General features: G+C 39.4%; 1 protein-coding gene and 1 pseudogene across 2 annotated transcripts in view; one reads left to right on the top strand and one right to left on the bottom strand.

Moving 5' to 3' along the window:
- Positions 1 to 24359, top strand: part of kdr (kinase insert domain receptor (a type III receptor tyrosine kinase)) — a 167583-nt gene that overhangs the window by 93466 nt on the left and 49758 nt on the right. The window lies entirely within an intron of this gene.
- LOC132107421 (uncharacterized) lies at positions 2697 to 9233 on the bottom strand (annotated as a pseudogene).

Here is a 24359-nt window from a genome sequence, read left to right as displayed (position 1 = left end):
CACCACCACCAACAGCAGAAATGGAACATACATCAGGACAACAGATCAACCTTACCCACCCTGGATTCGAACCCACAACCTCTGGGGTTCGGGATCAGTGCCTTAGCCGAGTGCGCCACATTAGTAGACATACTGGCGAAAGGCCAGATTTTGTGAGTAACTTAATTTGTTTATCACTAGCAATAGGGAAATAACCGAGTAACCATAACCCTGCACATTCTGTGACAGCAAAGACGCAATAAACCTCTTAACATTTTCATAATGAACAACCCAAGTTAAGGTAACAACCCCAGGCTGTTTACATGTGGGTATATAGTTACTCCATGCTAAACTATAGTCTCCCCGCTTTATTCAAACCATAATATTTACCTTTCTTCTTGTAAAAAAAGTCACATGAATCCAAGGCCATGTATGCTAAGGTAAATATATGTTTCCTTGAACTCCCTTTCCTTTTCCTCCCTACATTTGCTTATTTATCTTTTATCAAACTGCTAATCACCTTCCTCTTTTCATTTACTTTTTATTTTTTGTCAAATGTTCTCTTTTCTGAAAACAAACCCCTCTGCCATCCTTTCCTTTCATTCTTTTTCAGAATAATACATTCTGAAAGATTCTGTGTTGCTTTCTAGTGAAGATTCTGTTCAATTTCAGTATTAAATTACTACAATTTGGTAGTTATTTTAAGCTCGAACTCAGTAGCGGGGTAAAAAATGTAAACTTCTGGACCCAAAAATATCTCTCTGAAGTTTCTACATGCTCATATTTCATGCTTCATGTGGTTTCACCTAAAGCAATTTTCATGAAAATAAGATAATGGCAGTTCCAATTAAGGTGTATTGAGGTGTTAAAAAAAGCAAACATTAAGCAAAGGAGTCATTTCAGAGAATTCACATGGTCATTCCCAGTTTGCTTTTACTTGTTTTAAAGGTTTGATTGAATAAACCATAAAGAAAGTCGGTTAGATCCTGCAGGCTTTCTTAATACAACATATCTTTCAGGATCTTCTGGCATCCAAGAAGCCGATGGCTTGTGCCTCATGCTTGTCAAACCTCATGAGAAGACTTTAAGCTCCTGGGCTCCCTGATTCATCTAATTCCCATGAACACAGTGACTGTATTTGCTTTTGACTGCTGTGTTGAACTATAAGACAAAGCCTGACAGAAAAACGAGTCCAGGGGGTTGAGGGGTAAAGGTAAACATGTGATAGGAGTATGAATTTGCCTGTAGTTACATATTGCCCATAATGTTATCATTTATTGTGAACTACTTTGCATTTGAACAGGTGTCTACAGTATATACAGTAACTCTAAGAAACATAGGAGATATTTATTTAAATGTCTAAGCTGCTCTTTTCTATTTTACGAGTTCATGCTTACATATGATTAGCTCAGGTACGGTATGCATATTTGGCATGCTGTCTGGGAATGGCCCAAACGTAGAGTACCCCCCCTTCCCCGTCTATTTATAAAGTGATCTCGAAGTGAGGAGATGGGGTGGAGAAGGGATGCTGATAAACTGTCAATGGATAGAGGTAAGTCAGCGATATTTATACTATTGTATTGATTACTTGATTGTGGTCCACCTGTGTTGATTAGGCTAAGTATCTGACGCGCTCCTTCCGAACCTTGTTACCAAAACACCATTTCACGAGAAAAGGAAAGGTAAGTTGCGTGGATGGGAGACTCTCGCCAGACATCTGAAGGGAGCACACGCATTGAATGGGTAAGCCTCTCCGGATGTAAGACAGAAAAGGTAAAGTTGTGTGGCCAGGAGGCTCTTGCCAGCATCTAACGGGGACTTCCTGCTCACTGTATTGACTGGGTAAGCCTCACAGGCCGTAGAGAGAGGAAAAGGTAAGTTTGTGTGGCCGTGAGACTCTCGCCGGCGTATTATGGGAGCTCGCTACTCATGGCATAAGATGGGTAAGCCTCGATGACCGTAGGCTGGGAAAGGAGGTGTGGCAAGGGGGGGCGTGGTTTAGCGAACCCTGCAGTGGGGGATCGCTAAACCACGCCCCCCTTGCCACAGGAGGCTTTTGCCAGCCTCCTTTGGGAGCTTGGTACATGCATATTGGGTAGATCGTTTTGGTGACCTAACGGTTATCTGACCAGGAGGCTCTCGCTGACATCCGATGGGAGCATACATACATTGAATGGGTAAGCCTCGCTGGCCGAAGGAAGGAAAGGGTAAGGTTGTCTAGCCAGGAGGCTCTCACCGACATCCGATAAGAGCTTAGCTTCCGGCATCGAACAGGTAAGCCTCTCTGGCTAAGGGACGGAAAAGGTTTTCTAACCGGAAGGGTCTCTCCTACATCCGATGGGAGCTCCAACTCCATGCATTGAATGGGTAAACCTCTCCGGGCATAAAACGGAAAAGGTGATGTTGGGTAGTCAAAAAGTTCTCACCAACATCCAAAGGGAGCTCGAGCTCCTGGCAATGGACAGGTAAGCCTTGCTGGCTGCAGAATAGAAAATGAAAGGTGATAGAGAGTAGGGAAAATCTGGGAACGGAATGTTATAAGTGAGGTGGAATGTCCTGACGCATCTCCACAAAGTCACGTATGACTGTTGTACTGATACATTTTCTGATGCACCAGGGCACATCATCAGTGATGTATCCCGAGGTCATCGGGTGTTTCGGGTCTCTCGAACATGAGACACCCTCACACAGGCGACCCAGCTGAGGTTGATCAAGCCTCAGCTTGTGCCCTGGCAGCTCAACCACGGTTCCGCTCTCTTAATCCAGAGCCACCTAGAGGCTTTCTCCGCTGCCTCTGTGCTGTTACAGATGGCTCTTCTCCTCCTTTCGCCTGTGATGCCGAGTGCAGTATATGCCCTGCAGAGGGACTGTCCAGCAAAGCCTCTGCACCCTACCTCTACAGGCAAGCACCTTGCCTTCCAGCCTTGTTTGTGGCAGTCGCTTACTAAGTCCTGATGTTTGCCCTTTTTCCGCTCAAAGGCCTCCTCCATTCGCTCCTCCCATGGCACGGTGAGCTCTAGCATGACAACATTTTTTGTTGCCTCAGATACCAGGATGATGTCAGGTCTGAGTGAGGTCTTGACTACATGCTGGGGGAACTTGAGCTGCTTGCCCAGGTCTACTGACAGCTGCCAGTCCTGTGCAGTTTGGAGAAGCCCTGCTGTTCCTTTCTTTGTACCTGGCTTTTCTCGGGCTCTAATGAAGCTGATGGTTTGCTTCCTAGGTCTGGACTTTTGGCAGATGGAAACAGCACTAGAGATGCTCTCTGCGATAGTCTTGAGCACCTGATCATGACGCCAGCGGTATCGGCCTTCCCCCAGAGCTTTTGGACAACAACTCAATATGTGCTCAAGGGTCCCCTTGTTCTTCTGGCAGAGGGGGTATGCTGGTGATTCGGCCAAGCCCCAGCAGTGCAGGTTAGACGGGCTGGGAAGAACATCATAGACCGCCTGGACCAGGAACTTGATGCGGTGTGGTTCTGCCCTCCACAGGTCAGTCCACGAGATCTTCCTCTCCACAACTTGCTCCCATCTAGTCCGTGCACCTTGCTGTCTCATCCCAATCCACTCTGCTGGTCCTCTCCTCCTCCACAGCTGCTCTGACTTCCTTCTGGACCAGTTGCCGCCGCTCCTTCCCCCGCGCTTTGTCATAACGGGGGGCTGCAACGGCTCCTAGTCCAGCCCTTCCTCTGGCTTAAGCTTCGCGGTAGACCCAACCATCTTCCCGACGCTCTTCATGCCATTTCTCCAACTCTTCACAGGTGTTCTTTATTGAAGTTGTGTCCCTGAGGCTGCTGTCAAAGTACCTCCCTAGGCTTTTCACAGGCTTCTCGGAGATGGTAGGCATCGGTGTTCCTGAGATCGAAAACCGGAACTTGTCGACCACTTTGCCCTTCTTCAGGACCAAGGATCTTGACTTTGCTGGCTTAAAAGTCATCCTGGCCCATCCCAACAGCCTCTCTAGTCCTCTCAAGATCCATCTGGGTCCAGGCACTGACTCAGTGGTTACTGTCAGGTCGTCCATGAACGCACGGATTGGTGGTTGGCAGATCCCGGACCTGGACTTGGGGCCTCTACACTCTGGTTCAGCAGATTTTAACAACATATTGCTAGTGCGAACAGGATCACGGAGATGGTGCAGCCTGTGATAATTCCAACCTCCAATCTGTGCCACTCCGATGTTGCTGACCCTGCTGAGACTCTCAGACTGAACTCGCTGTAATAATCCAGAATGAGGTCTCTGACTGTAGCTGGAACATGGTGCCTCTCCAGTGTTTCCCACACCAACTTGTGGTGCATAGAGCCATAGGCATTGGCCAGATCTAACCAGATGACCACCAGATCTCCCTTGTTCTCCCTTGCTTCTCTAAGGAGCTGCGTGACCACGCCTGTGTGTTCTAAACACCCTGGTACACCAGAAATTCCGCCTTTCTGAACTGAGGTGTCGATGTACCCGTTCTTAAGGAAGAAGACAGTGTAGCAACTTGGGACAGTGCTTGTATACCTTGTAAGTGGTTCCACTTGGTCCTGGTGCTGACCCGGTTCTTACCCTCTTTACCACATCTTGAACTTCTTTTAGGAGAGGTTCCCTCTGATCGAATGCCACCATTGGCTCTGGTGGTCTTAACACGGTATCACACTGTCCTAGGTCTTGGTCTCTGGTGGGGTCTCTGAAAGTGTTTTGAAGGTGTTGCTCGACATCCTCCTTTGCACAGGCTAAGCGTCCGCTGCGTCTCTGTCCGAGGAGCTGTTTGGTGAACCCAAATGGGTTGCTGATGAAGGCAGTGCGTTTCTGAGCTGATTTGTTTTCATATTATGCTGATTTGTTTTCATATTATGAAGAAATATAGATAGAGGCTCCTGCGGGAGCGGCTACTGCTGCAGCAGTAGGGAAGACAGAAAAGGCTCCTGCGGGAGCAGACACTGCTGCGGCAGTGAGGAAATACAGAAAAGGCTCCTGCGGGAGCAGACACTGCTGCGGCAGTGGGGAAATACAGAAAAGGCTCCTGGGGGAGCAGACACTGCTGCAGCAGTGGAGAAATATAGACAGAGGCTCCAGCAGGAGCAGCTACTGCTGCGGCAGTAGTGAAGACAGAATAGGCTCCTGTGGGAGCAGACACTGCTGCGGCAGTGAGGAAATATAGATAGAGGCTCCTGCGGGAGCGGCTACTGCTGCGGCAGTAGGGAAGACAGAAAAGGCCCCTGCAGGAGCAGACACTGCTGCGGCAGTGAGGAAATACAGAAAAGGCTCCTGCGGGAGCAGACACTGCTGCGGCAGTGAGGAAATACAGGAAAAGGCTCCTACAGGGGAGCGGGCACTGCTGTGGCAGTGGGGAAATACAGATAGAGGTAGAGATAGCGGGCACTCCTGAGACCCTTGGCGACGTTGAGAAACGAAATGAAAGGTGATAGAGAGTAGGGAAAAATCCGGGAACGGAATGTTATAAGTGAGGTGGAATGTCTTGCATCTCCACGCAGTCACGTATGACTGGAGGGTTCTGGGAGAAACTGCCTGGAGAATTTTGTAGAGCGTTGTAGGTTTTTTTTTTCAGTAGGGAAGACAGAAAAGGCTCCTGCAAGAGCAGACACTGCTGCGGCAGTGAGGAAATACAGAAAAGGCTCCTGTGGGAGCAGACACTGCTGCGGCAGTGAGCAAATACAGCACTCCTGGGATGGCTGGAGTGAGGATGGGCCGCTATAGATGGATAAGGGGATGTTAAAGACGGTTAGCTATGGTAGATCACAAGTTTGAGTGAACAGGGATGGACTGGTGTTAGAGGGGTTGGCTGATGAGGGTTCAGTGAGCTTCTTTGATATGGAATCGGTCTAACCACTAATAGGTCTTGGAGCCCTCTGCCTTCTGACAGAATCTGTGTCCTGATGTTGCTGGCTACAGGGGGTGGTGTTCGGAAGGATGGTTAAGGTGTGACAGAACATAGAAAAGTAAAGGGGAGCATGGGAGGAGGAGAAAAAATAGTTGCTCAACGCTTGCGGAGGCATGCTCACGCTTGGGACGGCTCCGGAAGTGAAAGAAAGAGAGGGAAAGAGAGGGTGAATGGCGTGCATTGGGGCCTGTGCCATTAGTGGAGAGAGCCTCGCACTGGGGTTGGACTGTGGGGCTGCAGGCCGTGATTAGGGGAGGGGGTTGTAGGAAAAGGGGTGTGTGATGTCTTGGAGAACCTGTGTAGCCTGCACTGCTAGCAGAGTCAGCCTTATGCTAATGTCTGCTACGTGAGCTGGAGGACGCTGAAAAGTAAAAAGGGGGTTAGGAGTAACAGGATGGAAATAATAAGATGTGCGGGACATTGTTGCAAGTAGAAGCAGCTTCGTGTTTGCTTCGGCTACTGTAGTTGTTGGCTGTAAAAATGCCTGGGTAGCCTACTTTGTTGCCGGCTTAGCAATTGGTTGCCTGATTTGACAATTCCTCAAGCCTTGTCCACATTAATACGTTCCTGTTGGAAAAGCATCTTTCCCTCTCATTTTGGCCTTTCAGCCATTTTACACACTCTCCAGAGCGGATAAACTGGAATGTTGTTTGTTTTCACATTGTAGTATGGACTGTGGAAACAGAGACTTTGAAAACAATGAAGCATGTTTAGTCTTGTAAAACATTGTACCAATTGACATGTTTATAGCAGTTACGTTTATTTGCAGTTATGTGCTATTCAACTTTCACGCAGTTTCTAAAGATATTTACTTTGCATGCTTTTCATATTACAGTCCTAAAAAGACAACAGAAAATTTACTCACAATTGCTGCCCTGCGGCAAAACACGAGGGCAGTATGGGTTTTAGATAAATTCTGAGTGATCACACCAGTAAATTATGAAATATTTCCCTAAATAAATAAATCCAGCCAGAGGAATTGCATGAAACTAATGTCTGTATCATCTCTGTGAGGTTTAGACATGCACAGTAAGGCAAATGTAATGTCTTCAGACATTTCAGTGTGGATGACGACTCTGGAAAGAATGCCTTGGCTTCAGTTAAACATGGCATCGTCATCCAACAGAATTATGTCATAATGTCGTTTAGCGAACTATAGCCGCGAAACCTGCGTTTAGCGTCTTCACCTGAAAATTTATTGATTTACTATGCTCTGCTCTGCTAGTGGAGGCGGCCTCAAACTGCGCTGTGGCCGGAAAAACCGGGGTGGAAGGCTGAGCCACATCAGGTAGCAAGTGAGGCTTGCTGCGATGAGATCTGTGGCGCGGCTCGGCTGGTTGAATGTCTGCTGCTCGAGGAGAGCCGGGTCTTGAGCGGGACGATGGTGGTGTCAAGCGAGGCAAGCTCGGGGCTTTGCATGGTCTATTGGCCACAATGTGTGGCTGGTCAAGAAGAGCAGCTGCCGCGATAACACTTGGTGCTCGGCGGCCAGTTAGGCGGGGTAGGAGTGATCATTAAGCTGGCAAATTGCGGCAGATCTGAAAAAATCCCCAGTGTAGATCTCTTTGTTGGACGGAAAATTGGGTTTGTGATAGGATGACAGACAGAGCGAACTGAATGCTAATAAACTGTCAATGGATAGAGGTAAGTCAGCGATACTTATTCTATGGTATTGATTAATTGATTGTCGTCCACCTGTGTTGATTAGGCTAAGTATCTGACGCGCTTCTCCCGAACCTTGTTACTAAAACACCATTCAATGAAAGTAGTGCATTTCATGTCATACAAGTACTTTGTGTGAAGAACAGACCAAAGTTAAGTTATTATTCCATAATAAACTTGAAAGCAATGGTCACCAAACACGTTATAGGCCTACCATAAATAATAAAGACTTGCACATTTTTAAACACATCAGAAAATATTATAATAACAGAATTTCTGGAATGTTCAGTTACTCTTGTTTTGTTGTTTTAGTTCTAATTGTTTGCCAAAACCAAATTTATCAAAGCAATAAAGGTGTTTTCCTAATAGAATAACAAGCTCTGGAAAGTTCTTCAAATCATTGCCTCAAAGGCAACCATTGATCAGCTTCATCTCAGCTGTGAAAAAAGCCTGAACCTCCACAGATGATCTGCGGCCTTTTCAGGCTATTTTGGGACAACTCCTAATTTTTTTTCAAGAGCACACTTCTAAAAGGAACCAACATAGCCTCCAGCAAGGTGAAAGAGCACCTGTTTCAAAAGTCAAATGAGTGTCTGTATTTGTTGGAAACACTTTATTTTGACCTGCAATATGTATTATGTGAACAGTCTGCAAAGAGGTGCAGTTAAAAAGTGCATGCAGTATTTATCTTCCTCTCCATGAAGCTGGGATTTTCGCTTTGGATTGAGTAGTTGAATAGCAATGGAAATAAATAAAGCTTTAGAAAGAAAACTATGTGAGCATTAGAAACATAGTGAGTGGGTGGAAGATATTTTACATGAGCCCTACATTTCTCTCGCTCATGCATTTCGCACACACAAATAGTTTTGTTTTTTTTGGACGAGCTGCGTCAGGAACCGATGCAAAACCAGTACTGGCTGTACATTACATTACTACATTGCTTGACAAACGATTGGTAAACAATTTGTCATTTATTAAAAATAAATAAATAAATGTATGTACTTTTTAACCACAAATGCTAATCTTGCACTAGCTCTGAATGCATTACATAATCAAACTGGAAAGGTAACACATGGTTAGTTCTTCGTCTGTAGTTCAAAAAGGTAGGGTAGAGGACAAAAAACTCCTTTTGCTTCCCCTTTTTCTCCGTTGTTGTTCTTACCTTTTTTTTTAAATGACTGATCATTTCGCTAGTTAAGACCCTTATTTTCTTGACTGGGATCATGTAGAACCCTTTGAAGCTGCATCAAAATGGCAATTTGGATCTTCAACCCATTGACTCCTATTGAAGTCCACTATAAGGAGAAAAATCATTGAATGTTTTTCTCAAAAATCTTAAATTCTTTTCAGCTGAAGAAAGAAAGACATGAACATCTTGGATCACATGGGGGGTTGTAAATTAACAGTAAATGTGTATTCTGGAATTGAACTAATCATTTAATTATAATGTTGCCACAAGTTCATAAAAAAATCCACTCTTGTCTGTACATTGCTTTTTCTTGTATAATTATTGTAACAGCATCTCATGGCTTATTGCTAGACACACAGAGATCATATCATAATATAACATTATTTATAAATAATTAAAGGTACATCATAGAGAATTATTTGTTTTCATAATATTAATTCCACCTGTATCTATTTTTAATTAATTAAATTGATAACCATCCACCTCTAATCACTCCCAACAGCGCAGGTCTCACTTCATGTCTCCCTCTCACGAAATCCCAATAAAAGGGGTCAGGTGGTTAGCCTCAAGTGGAACATGATCTCTATGTAAATTAAATCAGATCGCTTAAAACTATTAACCTCCTCATAACACCACTCATTGATGCACCACCCAAACTCACCTCAAATCACTTACAATAATCAGACACTCAAAGTACAACATGTACAGCCCAGGGGAAGTGTTTCTTCTGTTTAGGTAACGGTGATCTGTCATATCAGTATCAGGCCTTCAGGTGCACTTGCATTGCGGATAATGTTTCATGATAAACGGCGCCATCCTTTAAGATCCATTAAAGACAACATTTAAGTGGCATCACAAGAGAGTGCAATGAAACATTTAACAGACAGCTTCCTTGTCCGATGTGACCAAATTTAAAACTTGTTAAAACTTGGTTGTTCAGCTCCTCAAATCCAGCATGTCTTTCTGCCTCATACATTCACACACCCCGCAATCTCGGACAGAGGCCCCTCTGTATGTGTTTACAGTGCCACAACACACCATGCGTGTCCGCAGGCAAAGTGAGCTAATAGCTCTCTATCAAATGACACATGACTTTGAAACAGATGTGTGTGTGAACTCAAGTAAGAAGAGTGTTGGTTGCCTCTTTGTGTTATCTTTCCAGTTAATGGAACGTAGTTAATATCAATCTTTGGTAGCCTGTCACATACACATATCCCTCATCCTGCATATTAATACATTCCATCACATACCCATTAACTGTGCTTTCACAAAGTGTTTTTATTATTATTATATAAATTAAAGGACAATGAAGAAATTCAATTCAAGTTCATTTGTATACCGCTTTTTACGATACAAATCATTGCAAAGCAAATTTACAGAAAATTAAGTTTCTACAATATTTAGTAGTAGCTTAGCAGTGGTGACTCAGTTTATGTGGATTTGGCAGAGATTTTCGGAAAAATTCATTAAAAGACGATGAACACTATTAACAGTAATTATTATATGATGCAATCACACTTGTATTTGTTAGTTCTGTATGTTGTTTCAGGGTTAGCATCATCTGAGGTCCTCTGAGGGGTTTGCATCTCGTCTCAGGTGTTCTGGATCCAGATTGAAGCTTGTGTAAATCCTGGTAACATCCTGTGGCAAAACATAGATACAAATAGAGACATAATTAGCATAGCTGCTGTTCCAACAAAGTAAAATTAATTAGTTTAACCCAAGATAAAGAATAATAATGTGCATTTGATCAGATATAACTGTCGAAAGACTGGGAGGAGAGAAAGCAACCCAGTTGAGATTCGAACACTGGCCTTTGTCAGGCCCATATAAGCTCAATTATTTTTTGTCAGTGCTATCACTTTTTCCAAACCAGCCCAAAATGGAGAACCAGACTTCCAGAGCTTGTTAGGGTTCAGCCCAGCACATGTGATATAGTGAACATTTTCCCCAGGGCAAGCCTCCTGCCTGTTCCTGTTCACAAGGCAGACGGCATGAAGACTCCTCATTGTTCACACCCTCTGCCCAAATGGGGGTAAAGATATTTGTACTCCCCTCCTTCTTCTCATCATACAAAATGGTATGGCGGGGTAGTGCTGACATGTATTTTTAGCTGAGGTTACTTGCGTAGAAGAATTTTGTTTGACATTTTTAAATGTTTCTGTGAGAAAAAGGCTTGCTGTGGTCTATGCATCTCAAGATTTAGCCGACTATACTGTACAGAAAAACAATATTTTAATGATTACATCCAACAAAACAATAAAAACAAATTGTTATTTTTTATATACATTTTATTTAGCATTTTCTTTAAGGCATTTAAGATTATTGTAGCTATAACTCAGTTATTATAACAACAATTAAATAATATGAAATAAGCCAAAGACACTTTGTCGGACTATACTTCTCTTTCTAACCATAAAATGCATTTCACTGTCACGACTCTTGAGAAACAAGATGTCATAAAATACGGTCAAGTTTTGGGGTAAGAAAAATAAACTTACGTTTCCCTTAAGTTTATTTTGCTTAAGTTCAGGTCAGCATCTCTACAGCACAAACTTTCCAGAGTTTTCACTTACTGTTTTTCTAATCTAATCAGAAACTAACAATTGTTTACTGAAAGAATATTATACAGTACCTGTATGCAAGGTTTTTTTTTAATTTTTTTTATGTGTATTAGATCAGGAACCCAACAATAACAGAGACACTGCCATGATTTCTCGTTTGATTCCATGAATTTCACTGGTAATGTAAAGCATAATTTGTTCGGAGCACTTCCTCCAATTTTCTATCTATTGCTAGCCTGTATGACAAAGTTCTGTGTTTATTTTGGTGGTTATAAAGCTGTCACCATGTCCCCGATGAGTGCAATTAAGTCATCAGGTCTGCTGTGAGAGAAAGGAAGGTTAGTTAAGTTGGGGTTGGGGGTTAAGATTCTTCTTCTGAAACCTTAAATTGCAATGAAAAAAAAAACTTAAAAACTTCAATTGCATTAATAAATATTATATTAGTTTATGCATTCCCTGGGACTCAAACCCACAGATCTAGCAACATGCACTAACACTACATCTATAGAAATATTATTGAGTTATTACTAAGTAAAGTAAAGGTAACCAGTATCTTTTATATAAGTATTCTTTCATCAAACTTACATTCTGGATAAATTCTGGAATGTAATGTCCAATTTTCATGATTCAGTAAAATCCCAGAGGAAAAAACTTTACATGGTAAATGGACTGCATTTATATAGCGCTTTCAACAGACCACATGGCCATCCAAAGCACTTTACAATTTGCCTCACATTCACCCATTCACACACCGACTGCGGTGTCAACCATTCAAGGCACCATCCAGCTCGTCGGGAGCAGCTGGGGTTAGGTGTCTTGCTCAAGGACACCTCGACATTTGGTCAGGTGGAGCCGGGGATTGAACCACCAACCTTCCGGTTTGTAGACAACCTACATGAACCATTGAGCCACTGCCGCTTTACAATGAGGTTTAACATGTTAAATTTAATTAGTGCTTTAGGTATGATGAACGACAATTAATATACCATTAATCTAGGTTAATTCGTCAAATTGTTCATTGTTAGTGAATATATGTTACATTTTATAAAACTAATCAATATTAATGAACTGAACCATATTGTAAAGTGTTACCGCAATAACTGCAATAATGAAGGCTGCAATAACAGCCAGATCTGAATTTGCTACAGCGGTGTGATGGTTTTATCACAAGCCCAACTTTAATGAATGATGCCATTATACATTGTATCAAACAATAAGGGAGGCTAAATGTGAAAAGAGCTGCTGAGGGGTCAATTGGTTAAGAGCTTCTAGCTCATAAGTGCATCGATTTACCATCTTCACTCACAGTTGTATTTAAATGAATATCAACAGTGGCATTGATGACAGTCTTTCATGATTGCTTGTCCATCATATCACGATGACAGAACAGTGAGAACTATATCTTCAAATATAGTACCCCCCCCCCCCCATTAACTTTGCGTTTTCAGTCACCAAAGAACTGCTGAAAGAGCTTTGTTTTACAGCATACACATAAAGAAATGCAAAAGAAAGATGATACATAGGAACAATTAATTAGGTTGGAGAGAAAGCTGCGGATTTATTCACTCTTTTATTTATGTGCACCTCACCTTTCTTCCTCTTTCTCTCTCACACACACATACAGTAGACAAAATGAAAAAAAGAGGAACTACTCTTTTTCATATTATCACTTTATTAGGGTTAAACATTTACTCAAACCCCACACTCATGGCCACAAACGATATTTTTATAGGAACTTTAGAAAGTCAAAATCTCACCAAATGCAATGCAAAAATAATGATTCTTTTAAACAGGTTCTGAACTCTAATTCCTCTGCCATTAGTCAACAAATGGTGGAAGCTTGTTTCCACAATGGGATTAAAAATGTGACATTTTATTTCACAATTCAGACTTTTTCCTCATAATTTTGAGTTTCTATATCACAATTCAGACTTGGTTGCAATTCTGAAAAAAATAAATAAAAATAAATAATAATAAAAACAAAAACTATATATTCTTAACATGGTATAGTTAAACAAGGGGAAGTTAAAAATTTATTTTTTAAATGTTTTTATTGCTTACTCTTTTAGGAATACTGTGCATGTAGACCATTTAGTGTACTACTTATTTGCTATATATTTCACACATATAGTTGGAAAGCAAGAATAACAACATGCAAGGAAAGTGCCACCCCAGACTCATGAGCTATAATGCAACTGTGTAAGGCTAGTTGTGATGCTTAAACTTACCGAATAATGTAGTAAAAGAGCCTCAGAGCCACAGTGCAAGCCTTTTCAGTTAAATCAACCCACTAAAGGCTTACTTATGGTTGTCTTTGAATATTCAACTACGATAGGAGAAAGTAACTTATCATTAAAAAATAATTTAAATTTAATTGAACTTAAAGCTTTCATTTATGCATAACACATATTTGAGACTTGTACTCCACTTTCAGATTACCATGGAACAGATGGACAGGCTCATGTATATTCAATAAATTAAAGAGAAGAAAATTGATTTTCTTTCAAATCCAGAGCATCAGCCTCGCTGTCACATCAGTTCTACAGATCCCATGCTTCTCAGGGGGAATTAGGGGAAAAACACACAGAAAACAAAGGAAAAACTGTTCATCAGATAATCATTAATAAAATCCAAAGCCACTATGTGAGCTGTGAATCAATCACTTATTCACACACATTCTGGCTGATGAGTCTGATGATTTTCAACACGCTCATTGATTCATGCATTCAGTAAAACTAGCTCAACGTGGTCCAAGCTCAGATTTAAACATAGAACTATCTGATAGCACAATTCTTGCTTCCTTGGATTGTGTTTCCTTTCCAATGTGACTTCTATTTTCTCCTATTTTCACAATTGCCATTCCCGTCAGTTCCCAAATGTGGGGGTGCAGAAAACAATTTCTCTGTTGTAAAACTGTCATGCTGATCTTTATGGGAAATGGAGTTCTCTCAACACCATGCTGAGTTTCTTTATCTGGTTTCAGTCAGACAGGGATGTAATTTCAAAACATGTCTACAAGCTACATATCCACCAGATGTGTAAATCTCACATACTTTCCTCAATACAATACATCTTCGCCAAATGTTTTGACATTGAATTGGCCAATGCTAAAATGAATTAGCAAATCAGATTTCCTCCTCATTTAATTATGGATATGAAAAGAGCGTTTCCTTCATAAAACATGTGAAATATTGTTTGGAAGAGTGGAGATTCTTTCTGCAACTGCAGAAGTGACACATTTTGAGCATATCTGGCTAGTGAGGCAGTTTCAGATGAACAGAATTTTTTTTTTTAAAGCCAGACTGGAAATTGGAATATGAAGAGAAGCAGTTTTGCCAAGAAAAGGATATCTCTGTGAAAGATATCTCAAAATGTTTTAAAAGGTCTCTAAAAGAAGTTAATGATAAAAGGGGACACAGTGGTCAACCATATAAAAAAGGTGAGAAAAAATTAAACACTGAAGTTCATCTGCTTAGATCCCAATTTAATTTAATGGAAAGACTGGGCCAATGAAGATCTTACGGTAAGAACCTGGATTGCTGTCTGAGATGGATGAGAGAAAATAGGATGTGAACTGCAAACTCATCTTGGCACTGGCAGATGCTAAAGTACTAGCAATGTTGCAATATCTTTGTTCTAAGTTTTTACACTATAGATGCCATTCTGCCTGTCTAATGCTAAGCAGTTCGTTTCTGTCTGTAGTGAATGTGAGCAGTTTCTGTCTGTAGTGAATGTGAGCAACACACCAGAGAAAATTTAGGGATTGCAATAGTCGAGTCAAGTCACCTTTATTTATATAGCGCTTTAAACAAAATACATTGCGTCAAAGCAACTGAACAACATTCATTAGGGAAAAAATAGGACAATATGTGTTTATACACTTACTGAAATGCATATGATGTTGAAGACTGTGAAGCTAGGAATCCAAAACTATACAGTAGCAAAATAAAAATATATAGCAAACCACCAATCCTTGATTATTTATATCATTGCAGAATATAATCCATTTTTACCAGCGATATATATTTAACCTCAAAAATTCATACATTAATTTTTTCAGTGTAGTATACCTCGCAATGTAAAGTTGCATATACTGTATATATTTTATCCACATGCATACAGAACACTCGCGATACACAAGCTATATATGGCAAATGTAAACTTTATTGTTTATATCCTTGCAAAATGTAAACTAAATTGTTGTCCGACAATAATCTGCTAACTTCGACTATATAAGCCATAACGAAATTAAAAGTATTATAATATATTATTACTCAGGTCACCCTTACCATTACTATACCACATGATTCACTATATCAAATGAGAACTTAAGAGTCACCCACATTGTAAAATGGCTATCATATATTGAAAAAAAACAGCAGACCACAAAAGACATTAAAGTGACTGATGTACGTACACACACGCACACATATAGTGCTCTACTGCCTTCAGCTTCGGTCAGTGAGAACTCACATGATATTCATGCACACAAACACACACATATAAACCAGAATTGGAGGAGCCTCAGGTCAAAGTCCCAGAATGCAACAATAAGCCGCAGTGTTTGAACAGCTCAAGCACTGTCTCTATATAGATGGCTTGTGAAGCCAAAGGCCTGACTTCAGTGCTGTACTGAGAATACCTGCCAGGTCTTTGAATTAAACGCCTTCCTCCTTTCTTGAGCACTGAGTTCAACCCCCCAACTGTACTATCTAGACGGAGAAAAACAGAAATAGAAGAGGAGATGGGGAGGCGGAGGGATGCCGGAAGAATTGATGCTGGGACGGTGCAATGAGAGCTGCTTATATAGGCTTATAATGATGATTGACAGGACTGAATGGTTAGGCTCCTCCCAAACGTATGTTTTGAACATATCATTTCGATAAAACACTTCTGTGGTCCTTAATGATTATTGACTAAACATTCATTTTCAGATGATATGATTCTCTGACTGTAAACACTTCAGTAACATAGTTCTGACATTCTGACACTGACACTATCTTATTAGAATGCTGGGGTTCACATAAGCACGACTCACAAGCACAATTTTGAAAGAAGTCTCTAATGCTCACCAAGATTGCATTAATTTGATCAGACCCACAGTAAAACCATAAGAAGGTGGAGATTATTACAAGGTAAAAAAAAAAACTATTTTTTATTTTCTTGTATTTAAATATGTGCTTTATTCCTGTGATTAATTTCCTGCAGCCCTTCAGTCACTGACCCAAAACTTTTGATATATTGGTAAAAGAGTCGGAATGAACATCTGGTAACTTACTGTACTTCTGATCCTTGACCTCAGTATGTAAAGTTCAGCAGAAGGGATGGGAAGAAGGCAGAAACAGAAGCAGAAAAGTGCTGAGTAGTTTGCGCCAAGCATTTCAGGCTAACTGCTATGTGTTCATTTGTAATTACTATAATTGTAAAAAGGCATCAAAAAAAAAAAAAAACAAAAAAAAAAAAACGGGGAAATAATACCCCTCATTTTATTACAGTATGAATAATGCTGGTCTTATGTTGGTTTGGAACAATGTGAGGGTGAATAATTAATAATAGCACTACATTTTTTGGGTGAACTATCCCTTTAAAAAAGCAGCAAGGTTAGACAGGGACGATATGTGAGGAAGTTTGAGAAAAATTGAGAGGGACAGAGAGGGACATGTATAAATAAAAGGAGAGACATGAGGAAACATGACAAAATGTAATTCTATTCTCTAGGAACTAAACTCAAGTTTGACTTTATAACCTTTGGCTTGGCTTTGACATGAGGAATTCTTGCCGTTAACTGCTCTTTGAAAAAAGAGAAGAGTTTGTATCACAGGACGTCACTGTTGATCAGATGTTGACCTCATCAAACAAGGACCGCTGGTGGTAGACAATTGACCCCTTGACATGAAGTATTTGTAGGATCATATTGCATTGACCTTCATAGCTGTCCCGCTGTGGAGGTCCACTAGTTTTTCCAATTTGGAAAATGTTCTTAACTTGTCAGAACACTTTGAGAAAGATTAAGATCACTTTTTGCTCAAAATTATGATCTGTTTTGATGCAATGCCATACATACAGTGCTTTTCGAACACTTTTTTAATTAGTTTTTATTTAAAAACGTTTTACCCAAATCCATAAATACTTAAAAAAATATTTTCAAATCAATTACATTTGATTAAGAAAAAGAGACTGTAGTCATATCATAAGTCTAATAAAAGTTGTTTTACAAAACATATTGATAACATTCACTTTTTATCTTTTACTCTTCTGTTATTATATAAAGCAAGGCAGAAAAAGAATCATTTAGTGATCAAAACCAAAGTAAAGGAGAACCTGAGTGAACTTGATTGTTGTTTACAGCTGTAACCATGGCCAAATGTTGTCTTTTTTTGGGTGTCAATGTGTCTTGCATCATTAAATTTAAATCAAAATACCTTTTTTAAGATTGAGATTCAAAAAGGAATTATTTTACTGTCTCCCTGCATGTGTGTGTGAAAGAGAAGGAATGTTTGTTTCTAAGCTTATGCTTTGCCTGTAGCACATATTCACATGACAGATAAAAGCCTGATCTTAGATCATAAGACCCAGTAGTCCCTTTATTAGTCTCTCTACCTACTTTTTAGCTAAATTGCAGCACAAAAAGAGAAAACCCCATGGTAATGGAGTGTAGATAAATGTGTTTTGTACTCATTGCATGTGTACATAATGCCTGCCTCCCAGTTGTTTTACTTGTTCTTAAGGCAGTTGATTTGTTCACTTAACCAGGATGTCTAAAGCTATGCACCAGGTGACAACCTGCTGAAAACTGGCCAAACATTTCTTACCTGCCAACATGTCATATTGTGACTGGATTAGCGTAGAAAAAAGGATAATAATGTTTACCAAGCAATTATGGACTAATAGTATCAAGCATCCACAAGATTTGCTGAGAAAACAAGCCATCATTGACTTGACATTGACTGAAACATACGCCTTATTTTGGTCATTTGCTGGCAATTATCTCGAATAATAGAATATGAATATAAAGTCCAGTTTGCCTACTGGAAAATATGACAAAATGTATGCACTGCAAAAAATCCAACTTTTGAACAGTTCTTCTAACAAATGTAAAAAATGTAGTTTCAACAAATAATTTTTAGTAACAGAAGACTGTTTATTATTTTGTGTGAAATGAACAAGAATACTTTTGTTTACATTAATTGGACACCCGAATATTTGTTCACAATGTATCCAAATGTTCTACCAAATGTTCTACCTCTTCCATATTGAGTCATCTGAACAAACAATTTTACACTGAAAAATATTGTGCAAGGAGCATTGCAGCTTGAAATTTTTGTGTGGCAATTATTATTAAGAAATTATTGTTGTCAGGGCTGTTAATAAAGGATGTATTGATCTTGTTTGTTTATTATACAAATATGTTTTTCATTGGCTATTAAAGTCTATATGGGAATATTACATGACACGCTGATCCTTTTGGACAAATCTCGCAAAATTATTTATCCACTGCCACAAATACTAAACAAAATACTGATTTTGTGCACTTTATTTACTGTACACTCTGATCCAATGGCATACAGACATCGTCAGATTTATTTATACTGCTGCCGCCACTGTTAGGTTGCAGTCATATGCATCAAGGTTCATATTTTTACGGAATTGCCATTTGTTCATCATCACCATCTGAAAAGTGTGAGGAATATGTGGATATCATGGCATTCATCGATTAGCATAAATGTTTGCCTTTAGTTTAAGAGGCATATAATGCCTATATCATATACAGTAGTTGGCTTTGAAATGAAACCTAAAGATAAAAGGAGGATTATAGATCCATGCATTGCTAAATTGCAATTATTATTTTTTTTTTTACAGTGTGTGAATTACTAATGATATTATGTAATTAGTGAGTGAAATAGTAAAACTGTACCACAGGTTCTGTCAAAATACCAGTTATTGTTAATCAATAATTTTTACAGAAGTATCTAACAACACTAACAAAAAAGTACCAAACTATCCTGCAGTATTAACATGGATTTTTGACATGGTTCCTGTTTTAGGATGTTACAAGGTAATACTATAATTTTTTATGACATTTACCTTGGTATTTGGTGAACCATTTAAACCCCAAAATAGGCTACATGAATGTTGTCATCATTCCATACAACCATTTTATCATCTTAATACTTTTTTAGGGACTTGTATGCAACTATGGTATTTAAAGTTACCATATGTATATTTCTGAACCTAAAGCTTATTTTCTCAAGCTTCAGATAAGACAGTGCTGAGGAAAGAGTTGTTTTCCTGCGCACATTTGGTCAGTTTTCAGTTTGTATTTCGTTGCGGCTGTTATTGTCTGAGTGATAAATCAATCAAGGGATCACTTACAGAAATGGCGTTTTAATCTAGACGCGATACCCTGTTCAAACAACAAGAGCGGTCTGAGCACCGGGCCATGGAGACGGGCTGGTAACGAGAGACAGGCTCCGGGGAGGTTGCGGGGTCCAAAGAGGAATAACACAGCACAAAAGCCCATCTGAACCCTCTCTGAGCGATATTCTCTTGACCGAGCCAACCGATGAGGGGTGATGAGAGAGCAGTGCTATTAAAGTGAGGATTCAGTTACACCTGAAAGACAGAGAGATTACTAATATGATTATCCTTCACATGGATCTGAAGCCAAATACATCATAAATTCAATTATACTCTGCAGCTTTCACATAAAGCACAATAAACCAATATCTTATTTCATTTCATTGCTCTCTTTGGACAAAGTTGAATCGCATGCTCTTCGAAACGCGTTACACTTGCGAGAAAGCGCCAGGCATTGGCCTACAGTATTTTAATCAATAGGTCCAAATGTTCTTGCTGAGATTGTTTTCTTTTGTAGTTTTTCATCTTCACACGACTGAACATGCAAATGCCTCATGAATAAATGACAGCTGAGCTCAGTCCCCAAAAGTACAGTCCGCTGTCCGCTGTCAGTCCGCTGTCAGGTAAGCACATATGGTGAGGTCATGTTTACAAGACCTGTTGAACTCACTTGTTCACCAGTTCATGTCATCAGTTTAGCTATGCTAAGTGAACTAGCTCGAGCTTTATTTTGAGTGATGATGTCATCCTAAGGCAGGTCTGGGTTGGGAAGGCAGGATGATTGTTGAATGATGGAACAATTAGGTGGGAGTATAACTGTCATCAGGAAGATATTGTGAGTAAATGGTTATACACAAACTTGACTTCCACCGTCACTTTAATCAGAGACGCATAGGTGTGTCTAATATGACTGTTTTTGGGTGAAGCTATGATATTTGTTTATGTATTTTGGAAAAGCTTTGCAGTTTGAGCATGAAAAGTTCAGTAGATTGACGAGGCTCCATATCAGTCTTTAATTCCTAAATAATTCCTTTCCTCTACAAGAAAAACTAATTGTAAAACCATGTCATAATTATGAGATAAAATTTTTAAATTATGAGATACTAATTCATAGTCATTAGATAAATAGTAGACATTTCGAGATACTAAGACATAATTATGAGATACAAAAAGATGAAGCTATGAGATACTAAATCATAATTATGAGATGCAATTTTTTAACAATGAGATAAAGTCATTATGACAAGTCAGAATAATGACAGAAAATGTCAAAATTATGACACTAAGATACATAAAATAAGAAAATGTTTATCTTATATTTATGGATTATTATGCCATAATCATGTCTTTTTTTACTTTTATTGCCTAATTATGATTTAGTATCTATATACTTTATATATCATGACTAGTACTTAGTATCTCACAATGTTGACATTTGATCTCATAATTATTTATAATTTTATCCCAATTTATATCATAACTGGTTTTGTCATGATTTCAACTTTTTGTAAAATGTCAACCTATGCTATTATTATGACTTTAGGACTATAACTCATCATAATCATCTCGGTCATAATTTTTACATCATAATTATGATTTACCAAACCATGATAGATTTTATGCGGTCTGTGGGTGTCCATACTATTTGAAAACAAATCTCCATCTCTTTCTGGTGAATTCCCATACTCTCCTTCTTGCACACTCATGCCACCTTGTTTACAAGATCTTTCACTGAATCCTATTTTACAAAGAACTGTCAAGTGATACTATGGAGCTTTGTAGTTTGCAGGCTTTCTGGAAACACCTCCCATTCCCTGGAAGGCAAAAGCAGAATGCTCTTTTCATATTACACCCTGTACTGCACTGAGCCTCAGAAAAATCATCGATAATGAGAGCACTCTTGATGTTTCAAAAAATGTTTGTGCATGCATAACACTGGTATCGCAAATAATTTGACATTTAAGAAATAATGGTTTACAATAAATAAAATCAAATAATGAGACATTTGGAATTATTAAAAGAATCGTGCAATGATTTGCTCTGCAGATTTTTTTCCCACTCACATTTCATAATATTCTGGATGTTTGACTATTTGAGCTCATTGTAGTAGTTCACTGAAGCTAGATAACTCATCTGTAAGGCCAGTTGCATCAACCTAGCCTTCTGTGTTAAGACAGTGTCTTAAGTACTAGGCTGACCAACTAGCAGTCAACCAAAGGGTAATCAGTCTGATTTTTTTTTATTCAACTTAGACTAATCTACATTTTTAAGTAAATAAAAAGAAATATGACTTGTCTTAAAGATTAGTGTTCACATATTTAATTCTAAAGTTACTTGATGAGTAGTTACCAAAAACTCCCACAGATCAGTTGTCTTAACAGAATAGTTCACCCAAAAATAAAAATCTACTGAAAATGTATCCACCCTTAGGCCATCCAAGATGCAGATGAGTTTGTTTCTTCGTCGGAACAGATTTGAATAATTTAGCATCGCATCACTTGCTCACCAATGGACCCTCTGCAGTGAATGGGTGCCATCAACATCAACAGTCCAAACAGTCTGAATTAGGAGAGAAATATGCACAAATTGAACACTGTTTGCAAGTGAAAACAATATTAAACAAATAAGCTTTTTTCTTTATTTTGGCAAGAAGTAATGGTTTAAAGTTAAAACGCCTTATTGATGTATTAGTTTCTTAACACGCAGATTTTCACTTCACAAGAAATAAATTGAATTGGACTGGAGTTGTGTTGATTACTTGTGGATTATTGTGCTGTTTTGTCAGCTGTTTGGTCTCACTACTGACGGCACCCATTCACTGCAGAGGATCCACTGGTGAGGAAGTAATGTAATACTGAAATTCCCCAAATCTCTTCTGCTGAGGAATCAATCTTATCTACATCATGAATGGCCTGAAGGTGAGTTTCAGTAGGTTCAATTTCTTGGGGTGAACCTTTCCTTTAAGCTTTGCACTCTCTGTCTAAAATATGTTTTGTAACAATGGATCAATAGTAACATAACACTATAATGCAAAAAACAAACAAACAAAAAACACTGCAGTTTTAAAACTGCCCTTTTAAAAACCAACAAGTACATTTCCTATCTAAAATGTGTGCAAGAGCTTGCTGCAAAGGGCCCTTTACGATGACCTTTACAGAAGTGCAGCCACACTTTCCACCAGACCGTGAAAAACATCCATAATTCACCTCACAGGCAATGCACTTTAAATAAAATCTGTTTGCACAAAATAATGAAGCAATAAAACATTTTTACATAATAGCCTAATAAAAACATTGTAAATTGTCTCCTGTCCTCTGCATCTCATTTGTAGGCTTCATCACTATTTCCTGGGCCCCTCCAGAAATATCCTTAAAAGGTTTAAGGCGAAGTAGGCCTAGGGATGACTAGCCTACTTTCAAACCACTCAACATTTAAATAAACACCGTTTCATAGAACCCATATCGCATCTATCATACACCCTCTTTTACGTTCTTTATCTTAATCCACACATTTGCATATCCTGTTGTTGTAAAACCAGAAACTCCTTCAATGTTTAACTTTGGTATCACAAGGTAAGGCCAAGGCGGCGCCAACTAGAATTCCAGCTGTAACAACATTTAAACAACCCACGCAAAGGACAGAGAAAACTGCGCGCTGACACGCTCACGCGCGCACACACACACTTACAGGTGATGTCATGCCGCACTCTAGTGGTCACATGGTCTCACTACAACATCATTCTTTGGTAGAACACTTGACATTTGAATTTAACATTGGTCTTCTATCGCTTACATAATTTGCATCATATGTAGAGGCGACAGGGACAAGTTGTCACACTTTTTCAGTTGTCTAATATTCTAAACGTCTATTTTGTTTTAATCTTATTATTTTACCGTGTTTGTAAAGAAATATGAAAAGATACATAAGTATGAAACAAAACAAAAAAAAATCATTGAACATCAAAAAAAAAAAAAAAAAAAAAAAACTACCTGTTGGTTATTTTGATCAACAAAGACAACATTTAATAAATACTGTAGGATAAAATTACATATTTAGTGGATAGGCATTCTTTAAAAAGGTAAGTCTTGTCTGAATGCACATTCTGGTTCACATTCTTGGTATTTTGTTTATGCAATATAATTCACTAAATATTCTATTTGGGAAGCTGATTGTGCCTTTACTCTTCGCAACAACAGGAAGAAACATAACATAACAATTTATATTTTAAGCGGTGCTGCTTAACACAACTAAGCACAAATTCTAAGCAGCTTTCAATATACATTAACATATTTCTGTAAGGGGCCAAGCATATTTTGTGGGGGGCCGGTGACACACCCCTGCTCCTGAGTCACTTATCTATTATCAAAGCAAGATCTGAAGAAAAAAATAAAAATAAACAAATTTATATAAATAAAAAAATTAATAAAAAAATATAATAATACAAATCAATCAGTCAAGTGGGGGGAAGTCGTGGCCTAATGGTTAGAGAGTCGGACTCCCAATCGAAAGGTTGTGAGTTCGAGTCCCGGGCCGGCAGGAATTGTGGGTGGGGGGAGCGCATGTACAGTTCTCTCTCCACCTTCAATACCACGACTTAGGTGCCCTTGAGCAAGGCATCGAACCCCCAACTGCTCCCCGGGCGCCGCAGCATAAATGGCTGCCCACTGCTCTGGGTGTGTGCTCACAGTGTGTGTGTGTGTTCACTGCTCTGTGTGTGTGCATT

This window comes from Carassius carassius, chromosome 27 (genome assembly GCF_963082965.1).
Source record: "Carassius carassius chromosome 27, fCarCar2.1, whole genome shotgun sequence".
NCBI lineage: Eukaryota > Metazoa > Chordata > Actinopteri > Cypriniformes > Cyprinidae > Carassius > Carassius carassius.
This window is presented reverse-complemented; position numbering and strand designations above follow the sequence as displayed.